A 23,289-nucleotide genomic window follows, 5' to 3' on the forward strand; every position below is an offset into this window, starting at 1 on the left:
AGTGAGTTTTCAGTCAAGTTTCAACCTGAAAGCATAGAAAGATGCATAAACTTGAAGTTACAACTTGATTTCAGTGAGTTTTCCTCAAAATACAGGAGTTATGCATGAAGTGTTCATTTTGGCCTTCCCTCGCTGAGAAAACGCTATTTGTGACCTGCGACACAAAACAGCCATAACTTTTGTTCAAAGTGAGTTTTCAGTCAAGTTTCAACCTGAAAGCATAGAAAGATGCATAAACTTGAAGTTACAGCTTGATTTCAGTGAGTTTTCATCAAAATACAGGAGTTATGCATGAAGTGTTCATTTTGGCCTTCTCTCGCTGAGAAAACACTATTTGTGACCTGTGATACAAAAATGCCATAACTTTTTTTAAAAGTGAGTTTTCAGTCAAGTTTCAACCTGAAAGCATAGAAAGATGCATAAACTTGAAGTTACAGCTTGATTTCAGTGAGTTTTCCTCAAAATACAGGAGTTCTGCATGAAGTGTTCATTTTGGCCTTCTCTCGCTGAGAAAAAGCTATTTGTGACCTGCGACACAAAACAGCTATAACTTTTGTTCAAAGTGAGTTTTCAGTCAAGTTTCAACCTGAAAGCATAGAAAGATGCATAAACTTAAAGTTACAGGTTGATTTCAGTGAGTTTTCATCAAAATACAGGAGTTATGCATGAAGTGTTCATTTTGGCCTTCCCTCGCTGAGAAAACGCTATTTGTGACCTGCGACACAAAACAGCCATAACTTTTGTTCAAAGTGAGTTTTCAGTCAAGTTTCAACCTGAAAGCATAGAAAGATGCATAAACTTGAAGTTACAACTTGATTTCAGTGAGTTTTCATCAAAATACAGGAGTTATGCATGAAGTGTTCATTTTGGCCTTCCCTCGCTGAGAAAACGCTATTTGTGACCTGCGACACAAAACAGCCATAACTTTTGTTCAAAGTGAGTTTTCAGTCAAGTTTCAACCTGAAAGCATAGAAAGATGCATAAACTTGAAGTTACAGCTTGATTTCAGTGAGTTTTCATCAAAATACAGGAGTTATGCATGAAGTGTTCATTTTGGCCTTCTCTCGCTGAGAAAACACTATTTGTGACCTGTTATACAAAAATGCCTTAACTTTTTTTAAAAGTGAGTTTTCAGTCAAGTTTCAACCTGAAAGCATAGAAAGATGCATAAACTTGAAGTTACAGGTGGATTTCAGTGAGTTTTCATCAAAATAAAGGAGTTATGCATGAAGTGTTCATTTTGGCCTTCTCTCGCTGAGAAAACACTATTTGTGACCTGTGATACAAAAATGCCATAACTTTTGTTCAAAGTGAGTTTTCAGTCAAGTTTCAACCTGAAAGCATAGAAAGATGCATAAACTTGAAGTTACAGCTTGATTTCAGTGAGTTTTCATCAAAATACAGGAGTTATGCATGAAGTGTTCATTTTGGCCTTCTCTCGCTGAGAAAACACTATTTGTGACCTGTGATACAAAAATGCCATAACTTTTTTTAAAAGTGAGTTTTCAGTCAAGTTTCAACCTGAAAGCATAGAAAGATGCATAAACTTGAAGTTACAGCTTGATTTCACTGAGTTTTCCTCAAAATACAGGAGTTCTGCATGAAGTGTTCATTTTGGCCTTCTCTCGCTGAGAAAACACTATTTGTGACCTGCGACACAAAACAGCCATAACTTTTGTTAAAAGTGAGTTTTCAGTCAAGTTTCAACCTGAAAGCATAGAAAGATGCATAAACTTGAAGTTACAACTTGATTTCAGTGACTTTTCATCAAAATACAGGAGTTATGCATGAAGTGTTCATTTTGGCCTTCTCTCGCTGAGAAAACACTATTTGTGACCTGTGATACAAAAATGCCATAACTTTTTTTAAAAGTGAGTTTTCAGTCAAGTTTCAACCTGAAAGCATAGAAAGATGCATAAACTTGAAGTTACAGGTGGATTTCAGTGAGTTTTCCTCAAAATACAGGAGTTATGCATGAAGTGTTCATTTTGGCCTTCCCTCGCTGAGAAAACGGTATTTGTGACCTGCGACACAAAACAGCCATAACTTTTGTTCAAAGTGAGTTTTCAGTCAAGTTTCAACCTGAAAGCATAGAAAGATGCATAAACTTGAAGTTACAACTTGATTTCAGTGAGTTTTCATCAAAATACAGGAGTTATGCATGAAGTGTTCATTTTGGCCTTCCCTCGCTGAGAAAACGCTATTTGTGACCTGCGACACAAAACAGCCATGACTTTTGTTCAAAGTGAGTTTTCAGTCAAGTTTCAACCTGAAAGCATAGAAAGATGCATAAACTTGAAGTTACAACTTGATTTCAGTGAGTTTTCATCAAAATACAGGAGTTATGCATGAAGTGTTCATTTTGGCCTTCTCTCGCTGAGAAAACACTATTTGTGACCTGTGATACAAAAATGCCATAACTTTTGTTCAAAGTGAGTTTTCAGTCAAGTTTCAACCTGAAAGCATAGAAAGATGCATAAACTTGAAGTTACAGCTGGATATCAGTGAGTTTTCATCAAAATACAGGAGTTATGCATGAAGTGTTCATTTTGGCCTTCCCTCGCTGAGAAAACGCTATTTGTGACCTGCGACACAAAACAGCCATAACTTTTTTTCAAAGTGAGTTTTCAGTCAAGTTTCAACCTGAAAGCATAGAAAGATGCATAAACTTGAAGTTACAGCTTGATTTCAGTGAGTTTTCATCAAAATACAGGAGTTATGCATGAAGTGTTCATTTTGGCCTTCTCTCGCTGAGAAAACACTATTTGTGACCTGTGATACAAAACAGCCATAACTTTTGTTCAAAGTGAGTTTTCAGTCAAGTTTCAACCTGAAAGCATAGAAAGATGCATAAACTTGAAGTTACAGGTGGATTTCAGTGAGTTTTCCTCAAAATACAGGAGTTATGCATGAAGTGTTCATTTTGGCCTTCTCTCGCTGAGAAAACGCTATTTGTGACCTGCGACACAAAACAGCCATAACTTTTGTTCAAAGTGAGTTTTCAGTCAAGTTTCAACCTGAAAGCATAGAAAGATGCATAAACTTGAAGTTACAGCTGGATTTCAGTGAGTTTTCATCAAAATACAGGAGTTATGCATGAAGTGTTCATTTTGGCCTTCTCTCGCTGAGAAAACACTATTTGTGACCTGTGATACAAAAATGCCATAACTTTTTTTAAAAGTGAGTTTTCAGTCAAGTTTCAACCTGAAAGCATAGAAAGATGCATAAACTTGAAGTTACAGCTGGATGTCAGTGAGTTTTCATCAAAATACAGGAGTTATGCATGAAGTGTTCATTTTGGCCTTCTCTCGCTGAGAAAACACTATTTGTGACCTGTGATACAAAAATGCCATAACTTTTGTTCAAAGTGAGTTTTCAGTCAAGTTTCAACCTGAAAGCATAGAAAGATGCATAAACTTGAAGTTACAGCTTGATTTCAGTGAGTTTTCATCAAAATACAGGAGTTATGCATGAAGTGTTCATTTTGGCCTTCTCTCGCTGAGAAAACACTATTTGTGACCTGTGATACAAAAATGCCATAACTTTTTTTAAAAGTGAGTTTTCAGTCAAGTTTCAACCTGAAAGCATAGAAAGATGCATAAACTTGAAGTTACAGCTTGATTTCAGTGAGTTTTCCTCAAAATACAGGAGTTCTGCATGAAGTGTTCATTTTGGCCTTCTCTCGCTGAGAAAACGCTATTTGTGACCTGCGACACAAAACAGCTATAACTTTTGTTCAAAGTGAGTTTTCAGTCAAGTTTCAACCTGAAAGCATAGAAAGATGCATAAACTTGAAGTTACAACTTGATTTCAGTGACTTTTCATCAAAATACAGGAGTTATGCATGAAGTGTTCATTTTGGCCTTCTCTCGCTGAGAAAACACTATTTGTGACCTGTGATACAAAAATGCCATAACTTTTTTTAAAAGTGAGTTTTCAGTCAAGTTTCAACCTGAAAGCATAGAAAGATGCATAAACTTAAAGTTACAGGTTGATTTCAGTGAGTTTTCCTCAAAATACAGGAGGTATGCATGAAGTGTTCATTTTGGCCTTCCCTCGCTAAGAAAACGCTATTTGTGACCTGCGACACAAAACAGCCATAAATTTTTTTTCAAAGTGAGTTTTCAGTCAAGTTTCAACCTGAAAGCATAGAAAGATGCATAAACTTGAAGTTACAACTTGATTTCAGTGAGTTTTCATCAAAATACAGGAGTTATGCATGAAGTGTTCATTTTGGCCTTCCCTCGCTGAGAAAACGCTATTTGTGACCTGCGACACAAAACAGCCATAACTTTTGTTCAAAGTGAGTTTTCAGTCAAGTTTCAACCTGAAAGCATAGAAAGATGCATAAACTTGAAGTTACAGCTTGATTTCAGTGAGTTTTCATCAAAATACAGGAGTTATGTATGAAGTGTTCATTTTGGCCTTCTCTCGCTGAGAAAACACTATTTGTGACCTGTGATACAAAAATGCCATAACTTTTTTTAAAAGTGAGTTTTCAGTCAAGTTTCAACCTGAAAGCATAGAAAGATGCATAAACTTTAAAGTTACAGGTTGATTTCAGTGAGTTTTCCTCAAAATACAGGAGTTATGCATGAAGTGTTCATTTTGGCCTTCCCTCGCTAAGAAAACGCTATTTGTGACCTGCGACACATAACAGCCATAACTTTTGTTCAAAGTGAGTTTTCAGTCAAGTTTCAACCTGAAAGCATAGAAAGATGCATAAACTTGAAGTTACAACTTGATTTCAGTGAGCTTTCATCAAAATACAGGAGTTCTGCATGAAGTGTTCATTTTGGCCTTCCCTCGCTGAGAAAACGCTATTTGTGACCTGCGACACAAAACAGCCATAACTTTTGTTCAAAGTGAGTTTTCAGTCAAGTTTCAACCTGAAAGCATAGAAAGATGCATAAACTTGAAGTTACAGCTTGATTTCAGTGACTTTTCATCAAAATACAGGAGTTATGCATGAAGTGTTCATTTTGGCCTTCTCTCGCTGAGAAAACACTATTTGTGACCTGTGATACAAAAATGCCATAACTTTTTTTAAAAGTGAGTTTTCAGTCAAGTTTCAACCTGAAAGCATAGAAAGATGCATAAACTTGAAGTTACAGGTTGATTCAGTGAGTTTTCCTCAAATATAGGAGTTCTGCATGAAGTGTTCATTTTGGCCTTCTCTCGCTGAGAAAACGCTATTTGTGACCTGCGACACAAAACAGCTATAACTTTTGTTCAAAGTGAGTTTTCAGTCAAGTTTCAACCTGAAAGCATAGAAAGATGCATAAACTTGAAGTTACAACTTGATTTCAGTGACTTTTCATCAAAATACAGGAGTTATGCATGAAGTGTTCATTTTGGCCTTCTCTCGCTGAGAAAACACTATTTGTGACCTGTGATACAAAAATGCCATAACTTTTTTTAAAAGTGAGTTTTCAGTCAAGTTTCAACCTGAAAGCATAGAAAGATGCATAAACTTAAAGTTACAGGTTGATTTCAGTGAGTTTTCCTCAAAATACAGGAGTTATGCATGAAGTGTTCATTTTGGCCTTCCCTCGCTGAGAAAACGCTATTTGTGACCTGCGACACAAAAACAGCCATAACTTTGTTCAAAGTGAGTTTTCAGTCAAGTTTCAACCTGAAAGCATAGAAAGATGCATAAACTTGAAGTTACAACTTGATTTCAGTGACTTTTCATCAAAATACAGGAGTTATGCATGAAGTGTTCATTTTGGCCTTCTCTCGCTGAGAAAACACTATTTGTGACCTGTGATACAAAAATGCCATAACTTTTTTTTAAAAGTGAGTTTTCAGTCAAGTTTCAACCTGAAAGCATAGAAAGATGCATAAACTTGAAGTTACAGGTGGATTTCAGTGAGTTTTCCTCAAAATACAGGAGTTATGCATGAAGTGTTCATTTTGGCCTTCCCCTCGAGAGAAAACGGTATTTGTGACCTGCGACACAAAACAGCCATAACTTTTGTTCAAAGTGAGTTTTCAGTCAAGTTTCAACCTGAAAGCATAGAAAGATGCATAAACTTGAAGTTTACAACTTGATTTCAGTGAGTTTTCATCAAAATACAGGAGTTATGCATGAAGTGTTCATTTTGGCCTTCCCTCGCTGAGAAACGCTATTTGTGACCTGCGACACAAAACAGCCATGACTTTTGTTCAAAGTGAGTTTTCAGTCAAGTTTCAACCCTGAAAGCATAGAAAGATGCATAAACTTGAAGATACAAATTCGAGTTCAATGAGTTCATCATCAAAACAGGAGTTATGCATGAAGTGTTCATTTTGGCCTTCTCTCGCTGAGAAAACACTATTTGTGACCTGTGATACAAAAATGCCATAACTTTTGTTCAAAGTGAGTTTTCAGTAGAGTTTCAACCTGAAAGCATAGAAAGATGCATAAACTTGAAGTTACAGCTGGATATCAGTGAGTTTTCATCAAAATACAGGAGTTATGCATGAAGTGTTCATTTTGGCCTTCCCTCGCTGAGAAAACGCTATTTGTGACCTGCGACACAAAACAGCCATAACTTTTGTTCAAAGTGAGTTTTCAGTCAAGTTTCAACCTGAAAGCATAGAAAGATGCATAAACTTGAAGTTACAACTTGATTTCAGTGAGTTTTCATCAAAATACAGGAGTTATGCATGAAGTGTTCATTTTGGCCTTCCCTCGCTGAGAAAACGCTATTTGTGACCTGCGACACAAAACAGCCATAACTTTTGTTCAAAGTGAGTTTTCAGTCAAGTTTCAACCTGAAAGCATAGAAAGATGCATAAACTTGAAGTTACAGCTTGATTTCAGTGAGTTTTCATCAAAATACAGGAGTTATGCATGAAGTGTTCATTTTGGCCTTCTCTCGCTGAGAAAACACTATTTGTGACCTGTTATACAAAAATGCCTTAACTTTTTTTAAAAGTGAGTTTTCAGTCAAGTTTCAACCTGAAAGCATAGAAAGATGCATAAACTTGAAGTTACAGGTGGATTTCAGTGAGTTTTCATCAAAATAAAGGAGTTATGCATGAAGTGTTCATTTTGGCCTTCTCTCGCTGAGAAAACACTATTTGTGACCTGTGATACAAAAATGCCATAACTTTTGTTCAAAGTGAGTTTTCAGTCAAGTTTCAACCTGAAAGCATAGAAAGATGCATAAACTTGAAGTTACAGCTTGATTTCAGTGAGTTTTCATCAAAATACAGGAGTTATGCATGAAGTGTTCATTTTGGCCTTCTCTCGCTGAGAAAACACTATTTGTGACCTGTGATACAAAAATGCCATAACTTTTTTTAAAAGTGAGTTTTCAGTCAAGTTTCAACCTGAAAGCATAGAAAGATGCATAAACTTGAAGTTACAGCTTGATTTCACTGAGTTTTCCTCAAAATACAGGAGTTCTGCATGAAGTGTTCATTTTGGCCTTCTCTCGCTGAGAAAACACTATTTGTGACCTGCGACACAAAACAGCCATAACTTTTGTTAAAAGTGAGTTTTCAGTCAAGTTTCAACCTGAAAGCATAGAAAGATGCATAAACTTGAAGTTACAACTTGATTTCAGTGACTTTTCATCAAAATACAGGAGTTATGCATGAAGTGTTCATTTTGGCCTTCTCTCGCTGAGAAAACACTATTTGTGACCTGTGATACAAAAATGCCATAACTTTTTTTAAAAGTGAGTTTTCAGTCAAGTTTCAACCTGAAAGCATAGAAAGATGCATAAACTTGAAGTTACAGGTGGATTTCAGTGAGTTTTCCTCAAAATACAGGAGTTATGCATGAAGTGTTCATTTTGGCCTTCCCTCGCTGAGAAAACGGTATTTGTGACCTGCGACACAAAACAGCCATAACTTTTGTTCAAAGTGAGTTTTCAGTCAAGTTTCAACCTGAAAGCATAGAAAGATGCATAAACTTGAAGTTACAACTTGATTTCAGTGAGTTTTCATCAAAATACAGGAGTTATGCATGAAGTGTTCATTTTGGCCTTCCCTCGCTGAGAAAACGCTATTTGTGACCTGCGACACAAAACAGCCATGACTTTTGTTCAAAGTGAGTTTTCAGTCAAGTTTCAACCTGAAAGCATAGAAAGATGCATAAACTTGAAGTTACAACTTGATTTCAGTGAGTTTTCATCAAAATACAGGAGTTATGCATGAAGTGTTCATTTTGGCCTTCTCTCGCTGAGAAAACACTATTTGTGACCTGTGATACAAAAATGCCATAACTTTTGTTCAAAGTGAGTTTTCAGTCAAGTTTCAACCTGAAAGCATAGAAAGATGCATAAACTTGAAGTTACAGCTGGATATCAGTGAGTTTTCATCAAAATACAGGAGTTATGCATGAAGTGTTCATTTTGGCCTTCCCTCGCTGAGAAAACGCTATTTGTGACCTGCGACACAAAACAGCCATAACTTTTTTTCAAAGTGAGTTTTCAGTCAAGTTTCAACCTGAAAGCATAGAAAGATGCATAAACTTGAAGTTACAGCTTGATTTCAGTGAGTTTTCATCAAAATACAGGAGTTATGCATGAAGTGTTCATTTTGGCCTTCTCTCGCTGAGAAAACACTATTTGTGACCTGTGATACAAAACAGCCATAACTTTTGTTCAAAGTGAGTTTTCAGTCAAGTTTCAACCTGAAAGCATAGAAAGATGCATAAACTTGAAGTTACAGGTGGATTTCAGTGAGTTTTCCTCAAAATACAGGAGTTATGCATGAAGTGTTCATTTTGGCCTTCTCTCGCTGAGAAAACGCTATTTGTGACCTGCGACACAAAACAGCCATAACTTTTGTTCAAAGTGAGTTTTCAGTCAAGTTTCAACCTGAAAGCATAGAAAGATGCATAAACTTGAAGTTACAGCTGGATTTCAGTGAGTTTTCATCAAAATACAGGAGTTATGCATGAAGTGTTCATTTTGGCCTTCTCTCGCTGAGAAAACACTATTTGTGACCTGTGATACAAAAATGCCATAACTTTTTTTAAAAGTGAGTTTTCAGTCAAGTTTCAACCTGAAAGCATAGAAAGATGCATAAACTTGAAGTTACAGCTGGATGTCAGTGAGTTTTCATCAAAATACAGGAGTTATGCATGAAGTGTTCATTTTGGCCTTCTCTCGCTGAGAAAACACTATTTGTGACCTGTGATACAAAAATGCCATAACTTTTGTTCAAAGTGAGTTTTCAGTCAAGTTTCAACCTGAAAGCATAGAAAGATGCATAAACTTGAAGTTACAGCTTGATTTCAGTGAGTTTTCATCAAAATACAGGAGTTATGCATGAAGTGTTCATTTTGGCCTTCTCTCGCTGAGAAAACACTATTTGTGACCTGTGATACAAAAATGCCATAACTTTTTTTAAAAGTGAGTTTTCAGTCAAGTTTCAACCTGAAAGCATAGAAAGATGCATAAACTTGAAGTTACAGCTTGATTTCAGTGAGTTTTCCTCAAAATACAGGAGTTCTGCATGAAGTGTTCATTTTGGCCTTCTCTCGCTGAGAAAACGCTATTTGTGACCTGCGACACAAAACAGCTATAACTTTTGTTCAAAGTGAGTTTTCAGTCAAGTTTCAACCTGAAAGCATAGAAAGATGCATAAACTTGAAGTTACAACTTGATTTCAGTGACTTTTCATCAAAATACAGGAGTTATGCATGAAGTGTTCATTTTGGCCTTCTCTCGCTGAGAAAACACTATTTGTGACCTGTGATACAAAAATGCCATAACTTTTTTTAAAAGTGAGTTTTCAGTCAAGTTTCAACCTGAAAGCATAGAAAGATGCATAAACTTAAAGTTACAGGTTGATTTCAGTGAGTTTTCCTCAAAATACAGGAGGTATGCATGAAGTGTTCATTTTGGCCTTCCCTCGCTAAGAAAACGCTATTTGTGACCTGCGACACAAAACAGCCATAACTTTTGTTCAAAGTGAGTTTTCAGTCAAGTTTCAACCTGAAAGCATAGAAAGATGCATAAACTTGAAGTTACAACTTGATTTCAGTGAGTTTTCATCAAAATACAGGAGTTATGCATGAAGTGTTCATTTTGGCCTTCCCTCGCTGAGAAAACGCTATTTGTGACCTGCGACACAAAACAGCCATAACTTTTGTTCAAAGTGAGTTTTCAGTCAAGTTTCAACCTGAAAGCATAGAAAGATGCATAAACTTGAAGTTACAGCTTGATTTCAGTGAGTTTTCATCAAAATACAGGAGTTATGTATGAAGTGTTCATTTTGGCCTTCTCTCGCTGAGAAAACACTATTTGTGACCTGTGATACAAAAATGCCATAACTTTTTTTAAAAGTGAGTTTTCAGTCAAGTTTCAACCTGAAAGCATAGAAAGATGCATAAACTTAAAGTTACAGGTTGATTTCAGTGAGTTTTCCTCAAAATACAGGAGTTATGCATGAAGTGTTCATTTTGGCCTTCCCTCGCTAAGAAAACGCTATTTGTGACCTGCGACACAAAACAGCCATAACTTTTGTTCAAAGTGAGTTTTCAGTCAAGTTTCAACCTGAAAGCATAGAAAGATGCATAAACTTGAAGTTACAACTTGATTTCAGTGAGCTTTCATCAAAATACAGGAGTTCTGCATGAAGTGTTCATTTTGGCCTTCCCTCGCTGAGAAAACGCTATTTGTGACCTGCGACACAAAACAGCCATAACTTTTGTTCAAAGTGAGTTTTCAGTCAAGTTTCAACCTGAAAGCATAGAAAGATGCATAAACTTGAAGTTACAGCTTGATTTCAGTGACTTTTCATCAAAATACAGGAGTTATGCATGAAGTGTTCATTTTGGCCTTCTCTCGCTGAGAAAACACTATTTGTGACCTGTGATACAAAAATGCCATAACTTTTTTTAAAAGTGAGTTTTCAGTCAAGTTTCAACCTGAAAGCATAGAAAGATGCATAAACTTGAAGTTACAGGTTGATTTCAGTGAGTTTTCCTCAAAATATAGGAGTTCTGCATGAAGTGTTCATTTTGGCCTTCTCTCGCTGAGAAAACGCTATTTGTGACCTGCGACACAAAACAGCTATAACTTTTGTTCAAAGTGAGTTTTCAGTCAAGTTTCAACCTGAAAGCATAGAAAGATGCATAAACTTGAAGTTACAACTTGATTTCAGTGACTTTTCATCAAAATACAGGAGTTATGCATGAAGTGTTCATTTTGGCCTTCTCTCGCTGAGAAAACACTATTTGTGACCTGTGATACAAAAATGCCATAACTTTTTTTAAAAGTGAGTTTTCAGTCAAGTTTCAACCTGAAAGCATAGAAAGATGCATAAACTTAAAGTTACAGGTTGATTTCAGTGAGTTTTCCTCAAAATACAGGAGTTATGCATGAAGTGTTCATTTTGGCCTTCCCTCGCTGAGAAAACGCTATTTGTGACCTGCGACACAAAACAGCCATAACTTTTGTTCAAAGTGAGTTTTCAGTCAAGTTTCAACCTGAAAGCATAGAAAGATGCATAAACTTGAAGTTACAACTTGATTTCAGTGACTTTTCATCAAAATACAGGAGTTATGCATGAAGTGTTCATTTTGGCCTTCTCTCGCTGAGAAAACACTATTTGTGACCTGTGATACAAAAATGCCATAACTTTTTTTAAAAGTGAGTTTTCAGTCAAGTTTCAACCTGAAAGCATAGAAAGATGCATAAACTTGAAGTTACAGGTGGATTTCAGTGAGTTTTCCTCAAAATACAGGAGTTATGCATGAAGTGTTCATTTTGGCCTTCCCTCGCTGAGAAAACGGTATTTGTGACCTGCGACACAAAACAGCCATAACTTTTGTTCAAAGTGAGTTTTCAGTCAAGTTTCAACCTGAAAGCATAGAAAGATGCATAAACTTGAAGTTACAACTTGATTTCAGTGAGTTTTCATCAAAATACAGGAGTTATGCATGAAGTGTTCATTTTGGCCTTCCCTCGCTGAGAAAACGCTATTTGTGACCTGCGACACAAAACAGCCATGACTTTTGTTCAAAGTGAGTTTTCAGTCAAGTTTCAACCTGAAAGCATAGAAAGATGCATAAACTTGAAGTTACAAATTGATTTCAGTGAGTTTTCATCAAAATACAGGAGTTATGCATGAAGTGTTCATTTTGGCCTTCTCTCGCTGAGAAAACACTATTTGTGACCTGTGATACAAAAATGCCATAACTTTTGTTCAAAGTGAGTTTTCAGTAGAGTTTCAACCTGAAAGCATAGAAAGATGCATAAACTTGAAGTTACAGCTGGATATCAGTGAGTTTTCATCAAAATACAGGAGTTATGCATGAAGTGTTCATTTTGGCCTTCCCTCGCTGAGAAAACGCTATTTGTGACCTGCGACACAAAACAGCCATAACTTTTGTTCAAAGTGAGTTTTCAGTCAAGTTTCAACCTGAAAGCATAGAAAGATGCATAAACTTGAAGTTACAGCTTGATTTCAGTGAGTTTTCATCAAAATACAGGAGTTATGCATGAAGTGTTCATTTTGGCCTTCTCTCGCTGAGAAAACACTATTTGTGACCTGTGATACAAAACAGCCATAACTTTTGTTCAAAGTGAGTTTTCAGTCAAGTTTCAACCTGAAAGCATAGAAAGATGCATAAACTTGAAGTTACAGGTGGATTTCAGTGAGTTTTCCTCAAAATACAGGAGTTATGCATGAAGTGTTCATTTTGGCCTTCTCTCGCTGAGAAAACGCTATTTGTGACCTGCGACACAAAACAGCCATAACTTTTGTTCAAAGTGAGTTTTCAGTCAAGTTTCAACCTGAAAGCATAGAAAGATGCATAAACTTGAAGTTACAGCTGGATTTCAGTGAGTTTTCATCAAAATACAGGAGTTATGCATGAAGTGTTCATTTTGGCCTTCTCTCGCTGAGAAAACACTATTTGTGACCTGTGATACAAAAATGCCATAACTTTTTTTAAAAGTGAGTTTTCAGTCAAGTTTCAACCTGAAAGCATAGAAAGATGCATAAACTTGAAGTTACAGCTGGATGTCAGTGAGTTTTCATCAAAATACAGGAGTTATGCATGAAGTGTTCATTTTGGCCTTCTCTCGCTGAGAAAACACTATTTGTGACCTGTGATACAAAAATGCCATAACTTTTTTTAAAAGTGAGTTTTCAGTCAAGTTTCAACCTGAAAGCATAGAAAGATGCATAAACTTGAAGTTACAGCTGGATGTCAGTGAGTTTTCATCAAAATACAGGAGTTATGCATGAAGTGTTCATTTTGGCCTTCTCTCGCTGAGAAAACACTATTTGTGACCTGTGATACAAAAATGCCATAACTTTTGTTCAAAGTGAGTTTTCAGTCAAGTTTCAACCTGAAAGCATAGAAAGATGCATAAACTTGAAGTTACAGCTTGATTTCAGTGAGTTTTCATCAAAATACAGGAGTTATGCATGAAGTGTTCATTTTGGCCTTCTCTCGCTGAGAAAACACTATTTGTGACCTGTGATACAAAAATGCCATAACTTTTGTTCAAAGTGAGTTTTCAGTCAAGTTTCAACCTGAAAGCATAGAAAGATGCATAAACTTGAAGTTACAGCTTGATTTCAGTGAGTTTTCCTCAAAATACAGGAGTTCTGCATGAAGTGTTCATTTTGGCCTTCTCTCGCTGAGAAAACGCTATTTGTGACCTGCGACACAAAACAGCTATAACTTTTGTTCAAAGTGAGTTTTCAGTCAAGTTTCAACCTGAAAGCATAGAAAGATGCATAAACTTGAAGTTACAACTTGATTTCAGTGACTTTTCATCAAAATACAGGAGTTATGCATGAAGTGTTCATTTTGGCCTTCTCTCGCTGAGAAAACACTATTTGTGACCTGTGATACAAAAATGCCATAACTTTTTTTAAAAGTGAGTTTTCAGTCAAGTTTCAACCTGAAAGCATAGAAAGATGCATAAACTTAAAGTTACAGGTTGATTTCAGTGAGTTTTCCTCAAAATACAGGAGTTATGCATGAAGTGTTCATTTTGGCCTTCCCCTGCTAAGAAAACGCTATTTGTGACCTGCGACACAAAACAGCCATAACTTTTGTTCAAAGTGAGTTTTCAGTCAAGTTTCAACCTGAAAGCATAGAAAGATGCATAAACTTGAAGTTACAACTTGATTTCAGTGAGTTTTCATCAAAATACAGGAGTTATGCATGAAGTGTTCATTTTGGCCTTCCCTCGCTGAGAAAACGCTATTTGTGACCTGCGACACAAAACAGCCATAACTTTTGTTCAAAGTGAGTTTTCAGTCAAGTTTCAACCTGAAAGCATAGAAAGATGCATAAACTTGAAGTTACAGCTTGATTTCAGTGAGTTTTCATCAAAATACAGGAGTTATGTATGAAGTGTTCATTTTGGCCTTCTCTCGCTGAGAAAACACTATTTGTGACCTGTGATACAAAAATGCCATAACTTTTGTTCAAAGTGAGTTTTCAGTCAAGTTTCAACCTGAAAGCATAGAAAGATGCATAAACTTGAAGTTACAGCTTGATTTCAGTGAGTTTTCATCAAAATACAGGAGTTATGCATGAAGTGTTCATTTTGGCCTTCTCTCGCTGAGAAAACACTATTTGTGACCTGTGATACAAAAATGCCATAACTTTTTTTAAAAGTGAGTTTTCAGTCAAGTTTCAACCTGAAAGCATAGAAAGATGCATAAACTTGAAGTTACAGCTTGATTTCACTGAGTTTTCCTCAAAATACAGGAGTTCTGCATGAAGTGTTCATTTTGGCCTTCTCTCGCTGAGAAAACACTATTTGTGACCTGCGACACAAAACAGCCATAACTTTTGTTCAAAGTGAGTTTTCAGTCAAGTTTCAACCTGAAAGCATAGAAAGATGCATAAACTTGAAGTTACAACTTGATTTCAGTGACTTTTCATCAAAATACAGGAGTTATGCATGAAGTGTTCATTTTGGCCTTCCCTCGCTGAGAAAACGCTATTTGTGACCTGCGACACAAAACAGCCATAACTTTTTTTAAAAGTGAGTTTTCAGTCAAGTTTCAACCTGAAAGCATAGAAAGATGCATAAACTTAAAGTTACAGGTTGATTTCAGTGAGTTTTCCTCAAAATACAGGAGTTATGCATGAAGTGTTCATTTTGGCCTTCCCTCGCTAAGAAAACGCTATTTGTGACCTGCGACACAAAACAGCCATAACTTTTGTTCAAAGTGAGTTTTCAGTCAAGTTTCAACCTGAAAGCATAGAAAGATGCATAAACTTGAAGTTACAACTTGATTTCAGTGAGTTTTCATCAAAATACAGGAGTTATGCATGAAGTGTTCATTTTGGCCTTCCCTCGCTGAGAAAACGCTATTTGTGACCTGCGACACAAAACAGCCATAACTTTTGTTCAAAGTGAGTTTTCAGTCAAGTTTCAACCTGAAAGCATAGAAAGATGCATAAACTTGAAGTTACAGCTTGATTTCAGTGAGTTTTCATCAAAATACAGGAGTTATGTATGAAGTGTTCATTTTGGCCTTCTCTCGCTGAGAAAACACTATTTGTGACCTGTGATACAAAAATGCCATAACTTTTGTTCAAAGTGAGTTTTCAGTCAAGTTTCAACCTGAAAGCATAGAAAGATGCATAAACTTGAAGTTACAGCTTGATTTCAGTGAGTTTTCATCAAAATACAGGAGTTATGCATGAAGTGTTCATTTTGGCCTTCTCTCGCTGAGAAAACACTATTTGTGACCTGTGATACAAAAATGCCATAACTTTTTTTAAAAGTGAGTTTTCAGTCAAGTTTCAACCTGAAAGCATAGAAAGATGCATAAACTTGAAGTTACAGCTTGATTTCACTGAGTTTTCCTCAAAATACAGGAGTTCTGCATGAAGTGTTCATTTTGGCCTTCTCTCGCTGAGAAAACACTATTTGTGACCTGCGACACAAAACAGCCATAACTTTTGTTCAAAGTGAGTTTTCAGTCAAGTTTCAACCTGAAAGCATAGAAAGATGCATAAACTTGAAGTTACAACTTGATTTCAGTGACTTTTCATCAAAATACAGGAGTTATACATGAAGTGTTCATTTTGGCCTTCCCTCGCTGAGAAAACGCTATTTGTGACCTGCGACACAAAACAGCCATAACTTTTGTTCAAAGTGAGTTTTCAGTCAAGTTTCAACCTGAAAGCATAGAAAGATGCATAAACTTGAAGTTACAACTTGATTTCAGTGAGTTTTCATCAAAATACAGGAGTTATGCATGAAGTGTTCATTTTGGCCTTCTCTCGCTGAGAAAACACTATTTGTGACCTGTGATACAAAAATGCCATAACTTTTTTTAAAAGTGAGTTTTCAGTCAAGTTTCAACCTGAAAGCATAGAAAGATGCATAAACTTAAAGTTACAGGTTGATTTCAGTGAGTTTTCCTCAAAATACAGGAGTTATGCATGAAGTGTTCATTTTGGCCTTCTCTCGCTGAGAAAACACTATTTGTGACCTGTGATACAAAAATGCCATAACTTTTTTTAAAAGTGAGTTTTCAGTCAAGTTTCAACCTGAAAGCATAGAAAGATGCATAAACTTAAAGTTACAGGTTGATTTCAGTGAGTTTTCCTCAAAATACAGGAGTTATGCATGAAGTGTTCATTTTGGCCTTCCCTCGCTAAGAAAACGCTATTTGTGACCTGCGACACAAAACAGCCATAACTTTTGTTCAAAGTGAGTTTTCAGTCAAGTTTCAACCTGAAAGCATAGAAAGATGCATAAACTTGAAGTTACAACTTGATTTCAGTGAGTTTTCATCAAAATACAGGAGTTATGCATGAAGTGTTCATTTTGGCCTTCCCTCGCTGAGAAAACGCTATTTGTGACCTGCGACACAAAACAGCCATAACTTTTGTTCAAAGTGAGTTTTCAGTCAAGTTTCAACCTGAAAGCATAGAAAGATGCATAAACTTGAAGTTACAGCTTGATTTCAGTGAGTTTTCATCAAAATACAGGAGTTATGTATGAAGTGTTCATTTTGGCCTTCTCTCGCTGAGAAAACACTATTTGTGACCTGTGATACAAAAATGCCATAACTTTTTTTAAAAGTGAGTTTTCAGTCAAGTTTCAACCTGAAAGCATAGAAAGATGCATAAACTTAAAGTTACAGGTTGATTTCAGTGAGTTTTCCTCAAAATACAGGAGTTATGCATGAAGTGTTCATTTTGGCCTTCCCTCGCTAAGAAAACGCTATTTGTGACCTGCGACACAAAACAGCCATAACTTTTGTTCAAAGTGAGTTTTCAGTCAAGTTTCAACCTGAAAGCATAGAAAGATGCATAAACTTGAAGTTACAACTTGATTTCAGTGAGCTTTCATCAAAATACAGGAGTTCTGCATGAAGTGTTCATTTTGGCCTTCCCTCGCTGAGAAAACGCTATTTGTGACCTGCGACACAAAACAGCCATAACTTTTGTTCAAAGTGAGTTTTCAGTCAAGTTTCAACCTGAAAGCATAGAAAGATGCATAAACTTGAAGTTACAGCTTGATTTCAGTGAGTTTTCATCAAAATACAGGAGTTATGCATGAAGTGTTCATTTTGGCCTTCTCTCGCTGAGAAAACACTATTTGTGACCTGTGATACAAAAATGCCATAACTTTTTTTAAAAGTGAGTTTTCAGTCAAGTTTCAACCTGAAAGCATAGAAAGATGCATAAACTTGAAGTTACAGCTTGATTTCAGTGAGTTTTCCTCAAAATATAGGAGTTCTGCATGAAGTGTTCATTTTGGCCTTCTCTCGCTGAGAAAACGCTATTTGTGACCTGCGACACAAAACAGCTATAACTTTTGTTCAAAGTGAGTTTTCAGTCAAGTTTCAACCTGAAAGCATAGAAAGATGCATAAACTTGAAGTTACAACTTGATTTCAGTGACTTTTCATCAAAATACAGGAGTTATGCATGAAGTGTTCATTTTGGCCTTCTCTCGCTGAGAAAACACTATTTGTGACCTGTGATACAAAAATGCCATAACTTTTTTTAAAAGTGAGTTTTCAGTCAAGTTTCAACCTGAAAGCATAGAAAGATGCATAAACTTAAAGTTACAGGTTGATTTCAGTGAGTTTTCCTCAAAATACAGGAGTTATGCATGAAGTGTTCATTTTGGCCTTCCCTCGCTGAGAAAACGCTATTTGTGACCTGCGACACAAAACAGCCATAACTTTTGTTCAAAGTGAGTTTTCAGTCAAGTTTCAACCTGAAAGCATAGAAAGATGCATAAACTTGAAGTTACAACTTGATTTCAGTGAGTTTTCATCAAAATACAGGAGTTATGCATGAAGTGTTCATTTTGGCCTTCCCTCGCTGAGAAAACGCTATTTGTGACCTGCGACACAAAACAGCCATAACTTTTGTTCAAAGTGAGTTTTCAGTCAAGTTTCAACCTGAAAGCATAGAAAGATGCATAAACTTGAAGTTACAGCTTGATTTCAGTGAGTTTTCATCAAAATACAGGAGTTATGCATGAAGTGTTCATTTTGGCCTTCTCTCGCTGAGAAAACACTATTTGTGACCTGTGATACAAAAATGTCTTAACTTTTTTTAAAAGTGAGTTTTCAGTCAAGTTTGAACCTGAAAGCATAGAAAGATGCATAAACTTGAAGTTACAGGTGGATTTCAGTGAGTTTTCATCAAAATAAAGGAGTTATGCATGAAGTGTTCATTTTGGCCTTCTCTCGCTGAGAAAACACTATTTGTGACCTGTGATACAAAAATGCCATAACTTTTGTTCAAAGTGAGTTTTCAGTCAAGTTTCAACCTGAAAGCATAGAAAGATGCATAAACTTGAAGTTACAGCTTGATTTCAGTGAGTTTTCATCAAAATACAGGAGTTATGCATGAAGTGTTCATTTTGGCCTTCTCTCGCTGAGAAAACACTATTTGTGACCTGTGATACAAAAATGCCATAACTTTTTTTAAAAGTGAGTTTTCAGTCAAGTTTCAACCTGAAAGCATAGAAAGATGCATAAACTTGAAGTTACAGCTTGATTTCACTGAGTTTTCCTCAAAATACAGGAGTTCTGCATGAAGTGTTCATTTTGGCCTTCTCTCGCTGAGAAAACACTATTTGTGACCTGCGACACAAAACAGCCATAACTTTTGTTCAAAGTGAGTTTTCAGTCAAGTTTCAACCTGAAAGCATAGAAAGATGCATAAACTTGAAGTTACAACTTGATTTCAGTGACTTTTCATCAAAATACAGGAGTTATGCATGAAGTGTTCATTTTGGCCTTCCCTCGCTGAGAAAACGCTATTTGTGACCTGCGACACAAAACAGCCATAACTTTTGTTCAAAGTGAGTTTTCAGTCAAGTTTCAACCTGAAAGCATAGAAAGATGCATAAACTTGAAGTTACAACTTGATTTCAGTGACTTTTCATCAAAATACAGGAGTTCTGCATGAAGTGTTCATTTTGGCCTTCTCTCGCTGAGAAAACACTATTTGTGACCTGTGATACAAAAATGCCATAACTTTTTTTAAAAGTGAGTTTTCAGTCAAGTTTCAACCTGAAAGCATAGAAAGATGCATAAACTTAAAGTTACAGGTTGATTTCAGTGAGTTTTCCTCAAAATACAGGAGTTATGCATGAAGTGTTCATTTTGGCCTTCCCTCGCTAAGAAAACGCTATTTGTGACCTGCGACACAAAACAGCCATAACTTTTGTTCAAAGTGAGTTTTCAGTCAAGTTTCAACCTGAAAGCATAGAAAGATGCATAAACTTGAAGTTACAACTTGATTTCAGTGAGCTTTCATCAAAATACAGGAGTTCTGCATGAAGTGTTCATTTTGGCCTTCCCTCGCTGAGAAAACGCTATTTGTGACCTGCGACACAAAACAGCCATAACTTTTGTTCAAAGTGAGTTTTCAGTCAAGTTTCAACCTGAAAGCATAGAAAGATGCATAAACTTGAAGTTACAGCTTGATTTCAGTGAGTTTTCATCAAAATACAGGAGTTATGCATGAAGTGTTCATTTTGGCCTTCTCTCGCTGAGAAAACACTATTTGTGACCTGTGATACAAAAATGCCATAACTTTTTTTAAAAGTGAGTTTTCAGTCAAGTTTCAACCTGAAAGCATAGAAAGATGCATAAACTTGAAGTTACAGCTTGATTTCAGTGAGTTTTCCTCAAAATATAGGAGTTCTGCATGAAGTGTTCATTTTGGCCTTCTCTCGCTGAGAAAACGCTATTTGTGACCTGCGACACAAAACAGCTATAACTTTTGTTCAAAGTGAGTTTTCAGTCAAGTTTCAACCTGAAAGCATAGAAAGATGCATAAACTTGAAGTTACAACTTGATTTCAGTGACTTTTCATCAAAATACAGGAGTTATGCATGAAGTGTTCATTTTGGCCTTCTCTCGCTGAGAAAACACTATTTGTGACCTGTGATACAAAAATGCCATAACTTTTTTTAAAAGTGAGTTTTCAGTCAAGTTTCAACCTGAAAGCATAGAAAGATGCATAAACTTAAAGTTACAGGTTGATTTCAGTGAGTTTTCCTCAAAATACAGGAGTTATGCATGAAGTGTTCATTTTGGCCTTCCCTCGCTGAGAAAACGCTATTTGTGACCTGCGACACAAAACAGCCATAACTTTTGTTCAAAGTGAGTTTTCAGTCAAGTTTCAACCTGAAAGCATAGAAAGATGCATAAACTTGAAGTTACAACTTGATTTCAGTGAGTTTTCATCAAAATACAGGAGTTATGCATGAAGTGTTCATTTTGGCCTTCTCTCGCTGAGAAAACGCTATTTGTGACCTGCGACACAAAACAGCCATAACTTTTGTTCAAAGTGAGTTTTCAGTCAAGTTTCAACCTGAAAGCATAGAAAGATGCATAAACTTGAAGTTACAGCTTGATTTCAGTGAGTTTTCATCAAAATACAGGAGTTCTGCATGAAGTGTTCATTTTGGCCTTCTCTCGCTGAGAAAACGCTATTTGTGACCTGCGACACAAAACAGCCATAACTTTTGTTCAAAGTGAGTTTTCAGTCAAGTTTCAACCTGAAAGCATAGAAAGATGCATTAACTTGAAGTTACAGCTTGATTTCAGTGAGTTTTCATCAAAATACAGGAGTTATGCATGAAGTGTTCATTTTGGCCTTCTCTCGCTGAGAAAACACTATTTGTGACCTGTGATACAAAAATGCCATAACTTTTTTAAAAGTGAGTTTTCTGTCAAGTTTCAACCTGAAAGCATAGAAAGATGCATAAACTTAAAGTTACAGGTTGATTTCAGTGAGTTTTCCTCAAAATACAGGAGTTATGCATGAAGTGTTCATTTTGGCCTTCCCTCGCTGAGAAAACGCTATTTGTGACCTGCGACACAAAACAGCCATAACTTTTGTTCAAAGTGAGTTTTCAGTCAAGTTTCAACCTGAAAGCATAGAAAGATGCATAAACTTGAAGTTACAACTTGATTTCAGTGAGTTTTCATCAAAATACAGGAGTTATGCATGAAGTGTTCATTTTGGCCTTCTCTCGCTGAGAAAACACTATTTGTGACCTGTGATACAAAAATGCCATAACTTTTTTTAAAAGTGAGTTTTCAGTCAAGTTTCAACCTGAAAGCATAGAAAGATGCATAAACTTGAAGTTACAGGTGGATTTCAGTGAGTTTTCCTCAAAATACAGGAGTTATGCATGAAGTGTTCATTTTGGCCTTCTCTCGCTGAGAAAACGCTATTTGTGACCTGCGACACAAAACAGCCATAACTTTTGTTCAAAGTGAGTTTTCAGTCAAGTTTCAACCTGAAAGCATAGAAAGATGCATAAACTTGAAGTTACAGCATGATTTCAGTGAGTTTTCATCAAAATACAGGAGTTATGCATGAAGTGTTCATTTTGGCCTTCTCTCGCTGAGAAAACACTATTTGTGACCTGTGATACAAAAATGCCATAACTTTTTTTAAAAGTGAGTTTTCAGTCAAGTTTCAACCTGAAAGCATAGAAAGATGCATAAACTTGAAGTTACAGGTGGATTTCAGTGAGTTTTCCTCAAAATACAGGAGTTCTGCATGAAGTGTTCATTTTGGCCTTCTCTCGCTGAGAAAACGCTATTTGTGACCTGCGACACAAAACAGCCATAACTTTTGTTCAAAGTGAGTTTTCAGTCAAGTTTCAACCTGAAAGCATAGAAAGATGCATAAACTTGAAGTTACAGCTTGATTTCAGTGAGTTTTCATCAAAATACAGGAGTTCTGCATGAAGTGTTCATTTTGGCCTTCTCTCGCTGAGAAAACGCTATTTGTGACCTGCGACACAAAACAGCCATAACTTTTGTTCAAAGTGAGTTTTCAGTCAAGTTTCAACCTGAAAGCATAGAAAGATGCATTAACTTGAAGTTACAGCTTGATTTCAGTGAGTTTTCATCAAAATACAGGAGTTATGCATGAAGTGTTCATTTTGGCCTTCTCTCGCTGAGAAAACACTATTTGTGACCTGTGATACAAAAATGCCATAACTTTTTTTAAAAGTGAGTTTTCAGTCAAGTTTCAACCTGAAAGCATAGAAAGATGCATAAACTTGAAGTTACAGGTGGATTTCAGTGAGTTTTCCTCAAAATACAGGAGTTATGCATGAAGTGTTCATTTTGGCCTTCTCTCGCTGAGAAAACGCTATTTGTGACCTGCGACACAAAACAGCCATAACTTTTGTTCAAAGTGAGTTTTCAGTCAAGTTTCAACCTGAAAGCATAGAAAGATGCATAAACTTGAAGTTACAACTTGATTTCAGTGACTTTTCATCAAAATACAGGAGTTATGCATGAAGTGTTCATTTTGGCCTTCTCTCGCTGAGAAAACACTATTTGTGACCTGTGATACAAAAATGCCATAACTTTTTTTAAAGTGAGTTTTCAGTCAAGTTTCAACCTGAAAGCATAGAAAGATGCATAAACTTGAAGTTACAGGTGGATTTCAGTGAGTTTTCCTCAAAATACAGGAGTTATGCATGAAGTGTTCATTTTTGCCTTCCCTCGCTGAGAAAACGCTATTTGTGACCTGCGACACAAAACAGCCATAACTTTTGTTCAAAGTGAGTTTTCAGTCAAGTTTCAACCTGAAAGCATAGAAAGATGCATAAACTTGAAGTTACAACTTGATTTCAGTGAGTTTTCATCAAAATACAGGAGTTATGCATGAAGTGTTCATTTTGGCCTTCTCTCGCTGAGAAAACGCTATTTGTGACCTGCGACACAAAACAGCCATAACTTTTGTTCAAAGTGAGTTTTCAGTCAAGTTTCAACCTGAAAGCATAGAAAGATGCATAAACTTGAAGTTACAACTTGATTTCAGTGAGTTTTCATCAAAATACAGGAGTTA

This window comes from Aulostomus chinensis, chromosome 7 (genome assembly GCF_037954235.1).
Source record: "Aulostomus chinensis isolate RoL2024-O1b breed Wild chromosome 7, RoL_Achi_v1.0, whole genome shotgun sequence".
NCBI classification, from domain to species: domain Eukaryota; kingdom Metazoa; phylum Chordata; class Actinopteri; order Syngnathiformes; family Aulostomidae; genus Aulostomus; species Aulostomus chinensis.